This window comes from Syngnathoides biaculeatus, chromosome 5, assembly GCF_019802595.1.
Source record: "Syngnathoides biaculeatus isolate LvHL_M chromosome 5, ASM1980259v1, whole genome shotgun sequence".
NCBI classification, from domain to species: Eukaryota; Metazoa; Chordata; class Actinopteri; order Syngnathiformes; family Syngnathidae; genus Syngnathoides; species Syngnathoides biaculeatus.
In genome coordinates, this window is record NC_084644.1 from 33,573,393 (window position 1) to 33,586,365 (window position 12,973).

The 12,973-nt window shown below is 43.4% G+C and overlaps 1 long non-coding RNA gene across 1 annotated transcript; it reads right to left on the minus strand.

The window, feature by feature from the left end:
* Positions 1 to 4,244: 4,244 nt before the first annotated feature.
* LOC133500309 (uncharacterized) lies at positions 4,245 to 5,727 on the minus strand. The gene is made up of 3 exons (XR_009794861.1): positions 5,488 to 5,727; positions 4,891 to 5,055; positions 4,245 to 4,418 (listed from the first exon to the last, which is right to left on the minus strand). It is a non-coding gene; the product is annotated as an uncharacterized LOC133500309 (long non-coding RNA).
* Positions 5,728 to 12,973: the final 7,246 nt, after the last annotated feature.

Consider the following 12,973-nt stretch of genomic DNA (forward strand, 5'->3'; position numbering starts at 1 on the left):
TTCCCGTCCAGGAGGAGGTGGTGATGCCGCCTTCTCACGTTCCTGTCCAGGAGGTGGCGACGGTTCCCCAGCCGCCTCACGTTGCCGTCCAGGAGGTGGCGATGGCGCTGCTGCCTTCTCAGGTTCCCGTCCAGGAGGAGGTCGTGATGTCGCTGCCGCCTTCTCACGTTCCTGTCCAAGGGGTGGCGACGGTTCCCCAGCCGTCTCACATTCCTGTCCAGGAATACCACCGGCGTCCGGTCCGCGGCCATCCCACACCTTTGTCTCGACGGCGACAGGAGCTGGGGAGTTCTGATGAGCCATCCTGGAGCTGGAGAGACTTCGGGATGGCTGTGATGGTGGCGGTAATGGCTCTGGTCCTTCTCTCCATCATCCTCTTCGCTCCTGAGGGCTCCCAGCCGCTTCATGACCTGGCCACGTTGGTGACCAATCCATGGCTGCCTCCTGATCAAGCCTTGGTGGCGACCAATCCCTGGTCCTCTCGCAACCACGGCCTGGGAGGTTCTCGTCCGGAGCAGTTGCCTGCCTCGGTCTGGTTCCTGCTTCGCCGTTTGGTTCCTCACCGAGGTCGTCTGCCCGAATCGCCCCGTGGGGATCCTGGTGCTTGGCGTCCGGGTCATCCTCCTGACCTGTCCACCCAGACGCCTCACGTGTGGTGGCCTGGATGGCCACCAGACTGGGGTTGGGGGGGTGTGCCCTCCTCCAGACCCCCCTTCCGCCCACCCCTGCCTGTGTTAATTATTGTCTGTTTCTTTCGTTAAGGCACGTCTGGGAGCCGTGCCTTTGAGGGGGGTACTGTTATGATCCTGCCCCTCCAGCCCGGGCTGTGCGGGTTCCCACGCAGTTGCGCTGATTGGCAGGCGCACACCTGCGCCTCATGCGGGCTGATTAACCTGTGTATTGATATGACCCCGATGACGACTGGTCCGCGCCAGATCGTTGAGCTTCATGTCCCGTTCGAGTACTCCCGTATCCCTGATCGACAACTCGTGTGTACCGACATTCGCCTATTCTCCGACCAACCCCGTAAGCCTGACTCCTTTGACACTTCTGCCTGCTTTGATCGTTCTCCTGTGTAGCGACTCCTGCCTGCCCGCTCACCTGCTCTCTTCACCCGACGTAACAATTACCGCTGCTGCACCTGACTGTCTGCCCGATCCCCGACCACGGAATAATAAACGTTTCTCCCCGAACTACCTTGCATCTTCCGAGCCTTGCATTTGGGTCCTACCTCCGTTCCGATGGGTCGTGACACTATGTGCCCTGCAATTGGCTGGCAACTAGTTTAGGGTGTACCCTTCCTCCTGTCTGTTGACAGCTGGGATAAGCTCCAGCACTTCCCGCGACCCTTGTGAGGATAAGTGGCTAAGAATGTATAGAACGGGTCAGCAACCCAAATGTTTTAAGAGCCATATTGGACCAAAAAAATAATATTAGCAAATCTGTTTGGAGCTGCAAAAAATTAAAAAGCCTTATCTATATTAGGTCAACATCCAAATGACATCACGAACATTGATGATTAAATTATAATTTATAATTATTTATTTCTAATTTATTTATTTTTCCTGCAGCGCATGTTGGACTGAATGACACACCGTGTTACAGGGAGTCCTTGAGTTACAAACGAGTTTTGTTTTTATGCTGGGAATGTAACTCGAATTTTATTGTAAGTCACATTCCACCATTAAAGTCAGAATTCACATCAAAATATTTTGTATAGAAAAACCAATACATTGAAAAAAATTAAATTCTGTATTTACCATTACTGCTGAGGTTGTGGATAAGAAATTGCGAAGGAATCTGGTCCTCAACCCATAACGTAAGTCACCTTTCCATCTCGACAAGTATCAAAGAACTTTGTTTGTGCGATCATTGCATTTGACGTAGAAATGGAATCCTTCACATGCGCTAAAATAAGGGCTTTGTCTTTAATATTTGTCACCATGGTCGACTGACTGAAGCCTAACTCTTTATTGATGTTCATCAGTGTTTCACCTTTCTCCGATCTTTGTATGATCTTGAGCTTTGTTTCCATGGTAATGGATTTTCTTTTAGCTAAAGAAGCATTGCAAAAAGACACTGATTTCTTCTTTGGGGCCATAATGTCTAAAAAGGAACGTGAAAAATGTGAAGATGCTCCTGGCGCACAAACACGGACAAGCACAATGCACATTCGCTAAACAAAATGTCAGACGGGGGACGGGCATTTTAAAGTCAAAACATCTCAAGTCAAAACAGAAATACTCCCTGTACTCTGCTGTATGATGGTTTTATGTTTAACTTCCAGTACTGAATTTGTTTCATTGCATTGATGAAATTATATAAATATAATAAAGAACATTTTTTGGTCAATTATTTTAAGTATTCAAAAAATAATGGAACATGCCTCCTGTAATTTCAGACCTCCCATAGAAATAAAATGCCATCCTCTTACCCACTTACTGGGCAACAGACAGCGTGTATTAAAAAACAGGCTGCAATTGCAATACAGAAATAAAACAGCAGATTTTTGAAAAGGTAAATCCTACGAAAATGAGCCACTTTCATTTCTCAACAAATAATGCACAATTGTCTTCTTTTTACCCCCTAATGGTGGAATCAGACACAAAGACAAAAAAAAGCAATAAGAGAAGACTCTTTTGACATCTACAGTACAATGCAGCCATCCTCGGACCTGAGCAACAAAACACAATAATATACCTCTGTGTCATTCCAAATATATACTGACAAAAGTCAGAAACTATAGACACAGACACTTTATTGCTAAATATCTACTTAATGTATATGTAACGTAAATTTTGTAACACAAATTATCTTATCTGTACGAAAATACATGTTCAACTGTACCGTAAAATACATATCTTGGTCGATGTATTTACTGAAAAATAAAAGTATTTGTGAATTAAAGTCCGCAAACTTTGACCTCGTTTCCCATGCCTGAAAAAGGCCTCCTTTCCTGTGGCTTACCTCTGACATCAAAGCTAGGAGACCTGTCTGCTGTGGGACTATCTTATACTCCATAGCATTGGCTGTTGATGCCGAAGAAAAACCCATTTGTTTCGAGAATTCCTTTGTGATTGTAAGATCAAGCCAATCCGTAGAAATTGTGAAGATGTGTGTGGTTCAATTTTGTAGGAATTCAAATTATTCTGGTCACTGTTGACATTATTTTCCCAAAGACCCAAGCCTCAGACGACAGTGGGTCAGGTATGTGCAAACGAAGAGAGCAAATTTTTCCAAGCAGGATACTGCAACATGTATTTCAACCTCAGGTGGCCTCAAGATGCTCATATTGACAGACCAAATAAACATTTAGTGAAAATGTTATGAGAGAAACATATTTATACACAATGTAAGAATACAGTTCAATAAAAATGCGATGATTTTAGTTTTGTGGTGTATGTTTACTTCATAAACAACCATATACATCAACATTTACAAAAAGACAAAAAAAAATCAGGATGTAGACCATTTAAACCCTCTGTACTCTTGGCCATCTGCCACAAATCGTAGCCACACAGCAGTATGGAAGTGCCACGCGCTTTTTTCTACCTACAATTCCCCAACACCATCTCACAAGCTGTCTATAAGCAGTATAGACCTGAAAATATACTCATATAACAGTTTTCCAGAATGGGACTTTGTTTGAACAAGTGTCGTAGACCTCCAGTACGGGGGTGGATCCAAATGCAGGACTTCGAGGCAGAGGCATAATGTTCAATGTATTTTTTTTCCGGAAACTGGGTCATACACTGTGTAGCAGTCCAACAAGGCAGAGGTACAAAAACGCTCCGCTAGGCGGAATCCAAAAGACATGCAGCAAGGTCCGATGACTATGGGGCAAACTAACAACTGAACGGGACAGAAACAAATAAAAGGGCACAGAATCGCTGTGACTACGGTTACTCTAATTTATGCGTAGATCGGAGAGTCCCACAGGCCACGACCGATCCGGTATGGAATTCTTTAGATGAACGCTCATATTTGTTTGGCACAGTTTTTACGCCGGATGCCCTTCGTGACGCAACCCTCTGCATTTATCCGGGCTTGGGACCGGCCTACAGATTGCACTGGTTTGTGCCCCCATAGGGCTGCATTCAGTATCAATAATGTAAACAATTCTTTATTTCAAAAAATCTAAATGTAAATTGAAAAAAGATGGGCTGATTTGGAGAAATATTAATATTGATCATTTTTAAAGTAGCTCTTACTTTTCTTGTGGAAAATACAGTCCCTGCCTATACTATTGTCTGAATTGGATATCTGCAACCTCAAGTACTCATCAATTCAGACATCTGGCAATAAATCCCAAGTGCACTGCATCAGATAATCTGGATAATCTGCCATTTTCTGTTGAATATGTTGACTCTCATGGCAACCACAACTTTCTTCTGTTGTTTCTATGGGTACATGCACACCTGTAGATATAATAAAAAAAATGAAAAATCTGTTCACATTCACAAACTTTGACAGCTCAAAGACCCATATCACTCCAGTACACAGAATACATCCACCCCATTTACATTTCTATTTTAAGCATTTAGTGCCGAAACAAAACCACAAGAGAACCAGTTTGCAGCTTTCAGTATAAAGTTTAGCAGTTTTGCTCATGACATCTTGGGAAAATTGGGTACTGTCTGGTTATGGCATCAGTTTACCACATGAAATTATATTGGTGGTGAAACAAATTATGATCAGTTATTGCTGTCAAATTCACATGACACCATTTTTAATGGATTTCATTCATTGAAATCCTTATTTGTGAAATTATATCAACTTAGACTAAATACAAGGGGTTTGCATAATTTTAAAACAAGACCGAAAACTTCGTATATACATTCAAGATACTGAAATCATTACTATTTATCAGTTTATTTCATAAATGCTTACCAGTCAGTGTTTCCAACATGAGGCATGTCGTCCTCCCTGGGTCTGAGTGCTTGCTCGGTACCTTCATTGGCAGCTGTTTTCATTTACATTTGAAGATGTGGCTGGTGATGGTGGCATGATGTTTCTCTCAACTTCCGACTTCACGTCCCTTCTCGGGTTTTTCCACTGTGTGGTCGTGTAATTCCGGCGAATCCAGCAATGTGTGATCAATTTTTGCCAATAATCGAAAAATAAAAAAGTGTCCTTCGTAATAGATTTCAGATTCTAATTCAGTATGAAAAACTGTATGATATAAGCAAAAGGTGCATTGAAGACTTACATACCATTTAAGACAATTCTTGAATGTGCCTTATGATTTAAGACATACCCGGACAGCTTCTCAACTTTGGAGATGTAAAATGTAACTTAATCTTGAAACATAACTGCAAGCTCTCATCTGGGAGGCGGTTGCACTCTTTGGAATCAATGTTCATATTTGAGAATGTCTGTTTGCACAGGTACGTTGATCCAAAGATGGCAATACCCCAAATGTGTATTTCTTATAAATTACTACTAGGAAGAACATTCTATGCTTCAAACAGGTTTCTACTCACTTACCATGCAGAGCTCAGAGAAACAGCTGTCATAGGTTATGATGCAAATCTTCATTGACAGAAATGTTGAAATATATCCCAACATTTTTACAGCAATGGAAAACATTTAAGAATATTTGTCATGTTTCTCCTGCAGAAACCATATTCAAATCAGATTATTTTTTTTAATCGCCCATCTTTTTCCATTTTCATACACTTTTGAATAACCTCCAGTGAGCTATTAGGTCAGTGGTAAAGAGCCACAGGTTGCCTATCCCTGATAACTTTTGTTTCCCTGATAACTCCACGTCGCAGTCCGCCCATTGGAGACCAGAGCCAGGGAGCATAACGACCCGATTGGGGACAGCCTCGCATAGCCAAGTCTCCATGAAGCACAGGGCGATGTAACATCCCAAGTCTTTGCTGGTCTTTATCAGAAGATGATGTTCATCCATTTTGTTGGGAGGGGAGCAAAGATTCGTAAGGTGGAACGCCAATCTGTGTCCTCTCCTTTGGAAATTCAACTGAATCCTGGCTCACCTCCCTACATGATGACGCTTTTTTTTGTCCCTGTTCCAGCGAGTAACTCGGGGGGCAAAGCGGTGTGCAAATTTGTGAAAGTTGTTAAAAAAAAATCCGGGGTAGACTCCATGGTGGTCTTCCCCTGTAAAAGTGAGACATTTAATGTCTCCAAAAATTGATTAAAAACACAAAAACAGAGTACTAGAGAGCATTAGTGATGGGCATGACAGTTCTTTTGCATGTACTGAATCACTCGAATCAATTTCTTAAAAAGATTAATTCGAAAGATGCATTCACCAAATCATTCATTTCCTTTTCATAAAATAATATGTGCTTTCTCAGTTCATAAACGATCCATCCCAAAGGTTCACGTTTAGTCAACACATTCACCAAAGCTGTCAGGGCTGTGGCAAGGCCACTGCCCTGTGCAAGGCTGCCTCCAGAAGGAGCTCCTCGCCGACGCCTCATTGATAATAATAATAATAATAAAAATAATAATGCCATGTATTTAAGCCTTGTGTGTTGAAAGCTAGTTGCCAGTTCGTTGTATGAGACTGCATTAGTCTGCGTGATCATACGAGCTTCTTGTTGTGTATTTGTCACGGTCAGTGTCCCTGTGCCACCACGGCCAAGTTTCGTTAAACCTTGTTTTTGCCTGGTAGTTATCCAACCTCATTTTATTGTTTTGGGACCTTGCTTTTCGCCACGTGTTTTTGTGCCTTTGCCTATCTGTGTAAGACCTCTGCCTGAAATAAAACCACCCTTGACATCATGTCACTCCCTTGGAATCCTGCATTTGGGTCATACCCCTTGTCCCATGCTGGTGACAGAAGCACTATATGTGTTATCTTCGGGTATTTGAAGTATCAAACATGGAGAGATTTTAAAAAGCTCACAAAAAACCTTTGTGAGCAGCAAGCTGAGCAACTGACCATCCTTCCGTTTCCTCTTATGTCTCTATAGGCCAGGGGTGGCCGACCAGTCCGAGATCAAGATTTTACTGTGTGACAACAAAGAGCCACATCATACACGTGAACATCATTCCCTCACACACGTAACTTTGCTGAGGGAAATTTATTGGAAATGGCACACACCATAAAAACAAGAAAAAATGACTCCTCCAGAGTAACAGGACCACAGGCCATCCAGCCATACATTTTCTGACCCGCATATCCGCACAAGGGTTGCGGGGGAGTGTTGGAGCCAATCCCAGCTGTCATGAGGTAGAAGGCAGACTCCACCATGAAGTGGTTGTCACCCAATCACAGGGCACATGGAGACAGACAACACCGAGGGGTAATTGTAAAGTCTCCAATGAATGCATGTTTTTGGGCTGTGGGAGGAAAACAGAGTGCCCGGAAAAAACCCATGCAGTCACGGAGAGAACATGCAAATTCCATCCAAGTGGGGTCGGGATTTGAACCCCGGTCCTCAGAACTGTGAGGCCAATGCTCTACAGCTGCCCCACCGTGCCGCCACCTTCTTTTCCTTTTGGCTTGTCCCGTGAGGGGTCGGCACAGTGTGTCATCTTTCTTCGTCTTAGCCTATCTCCTGCATCTTCCTCTCTAATACCCACGACCCTCATGTCTTCCCTCACAACATTCATCAACCTTCTCTTTGATTATCCTCTCGCTCTTTTGCTCGCCAACTCCATCCTCAGCTCCCTTCTACCAAAATAATCACACTCTTGCCTCTGGACATGTCCAAACCATCGAAGTCTGCTCTTTCAAACCTTCTCACCAAAACATCCAACTTTCATTTCATTTAAGCTGATTTTTAATCTTATTCAAGCTACTCACTCGTAAAGAGAATCTCAACATCTTCATTTCTGCCACCTCCGTTCTGCTTCCTGTTGGCTCTCCAGTGGTACTGTCTCTAATCCGTACATCATGGCCGGCCTCACCTCTGTTTTATAAACTTTTCCCTTCATCCTAGCAGAGACGCTTCTGTCACATAACACACCAGACATCTTTCGCCAGCTGTTCCAACCTGCTTGGACCCGTTTCTTCACTTCCTTACTACACTCACCATTTCGCGAGATTGTTGACCCCAAGTATTTGAAGTCTTCTACCCTCGCTATCCCTTCTCCCTGGAGCCTTACTCTTCCCCCTCCACTCCTCTCATTCACGTATATGTATTCTCTTTCACGTTGGCTAATCTTCATTCCTCTCCTTTCCAGTGCCTGCCTCCACCTTTCTAATTGTTCCTCGACCTGACCCTTGCTTTCACTGCATATCACAATTTCATCTATGAAAATTGTGGTCCAATGGGTTTCCAGTCTAACCTAATCTGTCAGCCTATCCATGACTACAGCAAACAGAAAGGGGCTCAGAGATGATCCCTGACGATCACCTTAAATTCTTTTGTCACACCTACAGCACACCTCACTACTGTTCTGCTGCCTTCATACATGTCATGTACGATTCTAACATATTTCTTTACCACACTAGACTTGCACATGCAGTCCCACAGTTCCTCTCTTGGTACTTTGTCATAGGCTTTCTCTAGATCCACAAAACACAATGTAGCTCCTTCTGACCTTCTCTGTACTTTTCCACTAGCATCCTCAAGGCAAATAATGCATCTGTGGTACTCTTTCTAGGCATGAAACCATACTGTTGCTCACAGATACTTACTGCTGTCCTGAGTCTGGCCTCCACGACTCTTTCCCACAACTTAATTGTGTGGCTCATCAACTTTATTCCTCTACAGTTGCCACAGATCTGCAAATCACTTTTGTTCCTAAAAATGGGATTTAGCACACTTTTCCTCCATTCTTCAGGCATCTTCTCACCCTTCAGTATTCTGTTGAATAAGTTGGTCAAAAGCGCCACAGCCACCTCTCCAAAATGTTGTCATGTTTCAAGATTAAAGTTACGTTTTACATGCCCAAAGTTGAGAAGCTGTCCAGGGATGTCTTAAATCATAAGTCACATTCAAGAATTCTGTATGTATTCTGTAAGGGTATGTCATCAGAACCCAACTGCCGTTCTATTTTTCATCCTTTGTAATAGTTGCTAATCCTTCCTGTTCCTTCACACTTACCTGTTCTACGTTTCCTTCTCTCTCATTTTCTTAATTCATCAACTTCTCAAAGTATTCTTTCCATCTATTCAGCACAGTACTGGCACCAGTCAACACAATTCCATCTCTATCCCTAATCATCCTTACCTGCTGTACATCCTTCCCATCTCTATCCTCCTGTTTGGCCAACCTGTAGAATCCTGTTCTCCTTCTTTTGTGTCCAACGTGGTGAACATGTCATCATATGCCTCTTGTTTAGTCTTCGCCTTCTCTACCTTTGCCCCACATCACATCTCAATGTATTCCTTTCGCCTCTCCTCAGTCCTCTCAGTGTCCCACTTCTTCTTCGCTAACCTCTTTCCTTCTATGACTATTTTGGGGTTCCACCACCAGGTCTCCTTCTCCACTTTCCTACCAGAAGACACACCAAGTACTCTCCTGCCTGTCTCTCTGATCACCTTGGCTGTCATAGTTCAGTTTTTCACCAACTCCTGTCCATCGAGAGCCTGTCTTTCTGAAAGGCTGCATAATATTCTTCCTTTCTCAGCTTCCATCACGTGATTCTCTGCTCTACCTTTGTCTTATTAATCTTACGACCCACCACCAGAGTCATCCTACACACCACCATCCTATCCTATCGTGCTACACTCTCCCCTACTACTACCTTACAGTCAGTATCCTCTTTCAGATTACATCGTCTGCACAAAATATAATCCACCTGCGTGTTTCTACCGCTACTCTTTTAGGTAACTCTTTGTTCTTGCCTCTTCTGGAAAAAAGTGTTCACTCCAGCCATTTGCATCCTTTCTGCAAAGTCCACCACCATCTGTCCCTCAGTGCTCCTTTCCTGGATGCCATACTAACCCATCACTTCTTCATTGCCCCTGTTTCCTTCACCAAGATGTCCATTACAATCTCCACCAATCACAACTCTCTATCTGTCTGGGATGCTCAGAACTACTTCATCCAGTTCCTTCCAGAATTTCTCTACCAACTCTTGGTCACATGCTACTTGTGGGCAATAGCCGCTATACATAACACCCTCAATTTCAAATTTCAGCCTCATCACTCGATCTGATACTCTTTTCACCTCCAAGACATTCTTAGCCAGCTCTTCGTTTAAAATAACCCCTTCTCCATTTCTCTTCCCATCTACTCCATGGTAAAATAATTTACACCCTGCTCCTAAACTTCTAGCCTTACTACCTTTCCACCTGCTCTCTTGGATTCACAGTATATCAACCTTTCTCCTAATCATCATGTCAACCAACTCTTGAGCCTTTCCAGTCATAGTCCCAACATTCAAAATCCCAACACTCAGTTGTAGGCACTTGCCCGATGATACCTGGGATTGGCATCCCCACCACTGCGACCCTGGTGAGGATAAGCGGCTCAGAAAATTAATGAATGAAAAAAGATAATTAAAGATGCTTGGGTCAACAAATCGGTGTACAAAACTACTGGTAAAATGCTACAAGGCAACGCTATTTCTCTGCTTGCACGTGCCCAGGAACCATACACCCCACCATGATTGGTTGGCTTTGCACAAAACCCTGTAAAATTGCCATTCATGTAAAACTCGAAGGCCGCACTAACATTAAACTTTCAATTAAAGTGGGAGTCAGAAAATATTGTCACGGGCCGCCAGTTTGAGACCACTGCTTTCGAGGAACACTCATATTTGTTTGGCACAGTTTTATGCCGGATGCCCTTCCTGACGCAACCCTCTGTATTTTTCCGGGCTTGGGATCAGCCTACAGATTGGACTGGCATGTGCCCTCATATGGCTGCATTACTGTGATGCCACCAGAGGCCAGTCATGAAAAAAAAGTGTGATTTCTCACACAGACAAGCTACCTGTTCAACCAAGACTTGTCTTTTATGTTACAAATTTCATCTGATGCAGCATTAAAATACATGATTGGAGATCTGGGTGTATCTGTCAATCAGTAGTCAGTAATGTCTGATATTCTCTCTTCAACAATGTGGTGGGACAGTTCTGGTATTAATGTCCTGTGTTGATTCACATATTTTAGTTCAAGTGTGCATTCTTCTCTACCATTTTGCATGCCAGTTTTGCATAAATACCGTGTTAACCTTTCCTGCTACGGTCACTTGACCATGGTTGGGAGACGCAGGCGAGACGTCTTCTCCGGGGCCATGTTTGTTTTCCTTGGAGTTAATGCCCTTCTCTCCTTGCACAGCTTGGTGGTGCGAACAATGAAGCTACTCTTACCCTGTCACCATCACACATTTTTTCTTCCTTCTCACCCTTCCCCACCACACACCTTCACAGTCCCATACCACTCATTCATCAATGCACATGCCCACACATACACTGAGCTTGTTGTTACAATACCCATAACAACCGTAATAAACTCAAGCAAAGCGTGCATGCAAAAATCTTAATAAACTAAAAAATAAAAGCGCACGTAAATAATTAAATAAACGCAAGCAAAGGACACTCACAACTACTGTGATGAACTGAAGCAAAATGGGCGCATACACACAATAAATAAACTCCGATATACTTTCATGTCTGCACGAGAGCCACATGAAAAGAGGCAAAGACCTGCGTGTGCTTGAGTGCCACAAGTTAGCCACACTTGATCTAGGCTTTTGCCAGCAGGCATAATTTATCCAAATTCTGGTGCACGGCATCTCTGACAGTAGCATCTAGCACCCGGGGCTGCCTTCCTGCACACTCCCCTCACTGTTATTATCATTTGATTAGTGTAGACTGTCTTTGAGGGTTGAAAAGTATTATATAAGTTTGATGTATTATTATTATTATTATTATTACATAAAAAAGGGCCTTAATAATCACAGACACACAAAGGGAATGTGTATGGGTACATATGTATATTCATCTATCCAATATCCAAGCCGCTTATCCTCACAAGGGTCATGGGAGACCTCGAGCCTCACGCAGCCAGCTTCGGGTGAAAGGTGGACTACACCCTGAACTGGTCATCAGTCAGTTGCAGGGCAGATAACACCATCACTGAGCGGGAATCGATCCAACTCTACCACTACCACTAAACCATCAGTGACTCTCCTACATATCTATGTTTATTATTAATTTACATTTAAATGGGTGCATTTTATGTGCTTCACCGACTCAAAATTAGCCTTTAGCTTGAAGAAACTACTTCTGAAAGCTTTCCCCTCGAGGCCATCAGGATTTTCTGTTAAAATCATAGTGAGTCCTCTCATTGCGTAGATGGTCATTCGTCTGCCAAACGAAAGCCGATAAATGAAGAACCGATCTGCATTTCCTCAGTACACCAGTTCTGTGACCGAATCACTCACTACGCTTAAAACCCTCCACAGAAAAAATCACTCTTCAGTTTCTCAGTTCAGGAATAGATTGGCGCCATCTTGGAATCAAAAGACAGAAGATAACAAGCCTTAAGATGGACAAGGAAAAATAACCTCCAAAATTAAAAGGTGGTGGTTTGAACTTGAGGGATGGAAAAAAAAATCTCCACATCCATAAGAAAATAATGGACGTACTATATTTGGTGGTTATTCAAGTTTCGATATCGCCACAAAGAATCCTTTGCAGCATAAGGTGCAGTGAGCCTTGCCAACAACAGCTGGATGTTTGGAAAATTTGTGATGCTTTAGATCTTCTTTCTTCTTCTTTTCCTTTCGGCTTGTCCCGTTAGGGGTCGCCACAGCGTGTCATCTTTTGCCATCTTAGCCTATTTCCTGCATCTTCCTCTCAAACCCCAACTGCCCTCATGTCTTCCCCCACCACATTCATAAACCTTCTCTTTGGTCTTCCTCTCGCCCTTTTGCCTGGCAGCTCCATCCTCAGCACCCTACCACCAATATACTCACTCTCTCGCCTCTGAACATGTCCAAACCATTGAAGTCTACTCTCTCGAACCTTGTCAGCAAAACATCCAACTTTGGCCGTCCCTCTAATGAGCTCATTTCTAATCCTATCCAACCTGCTC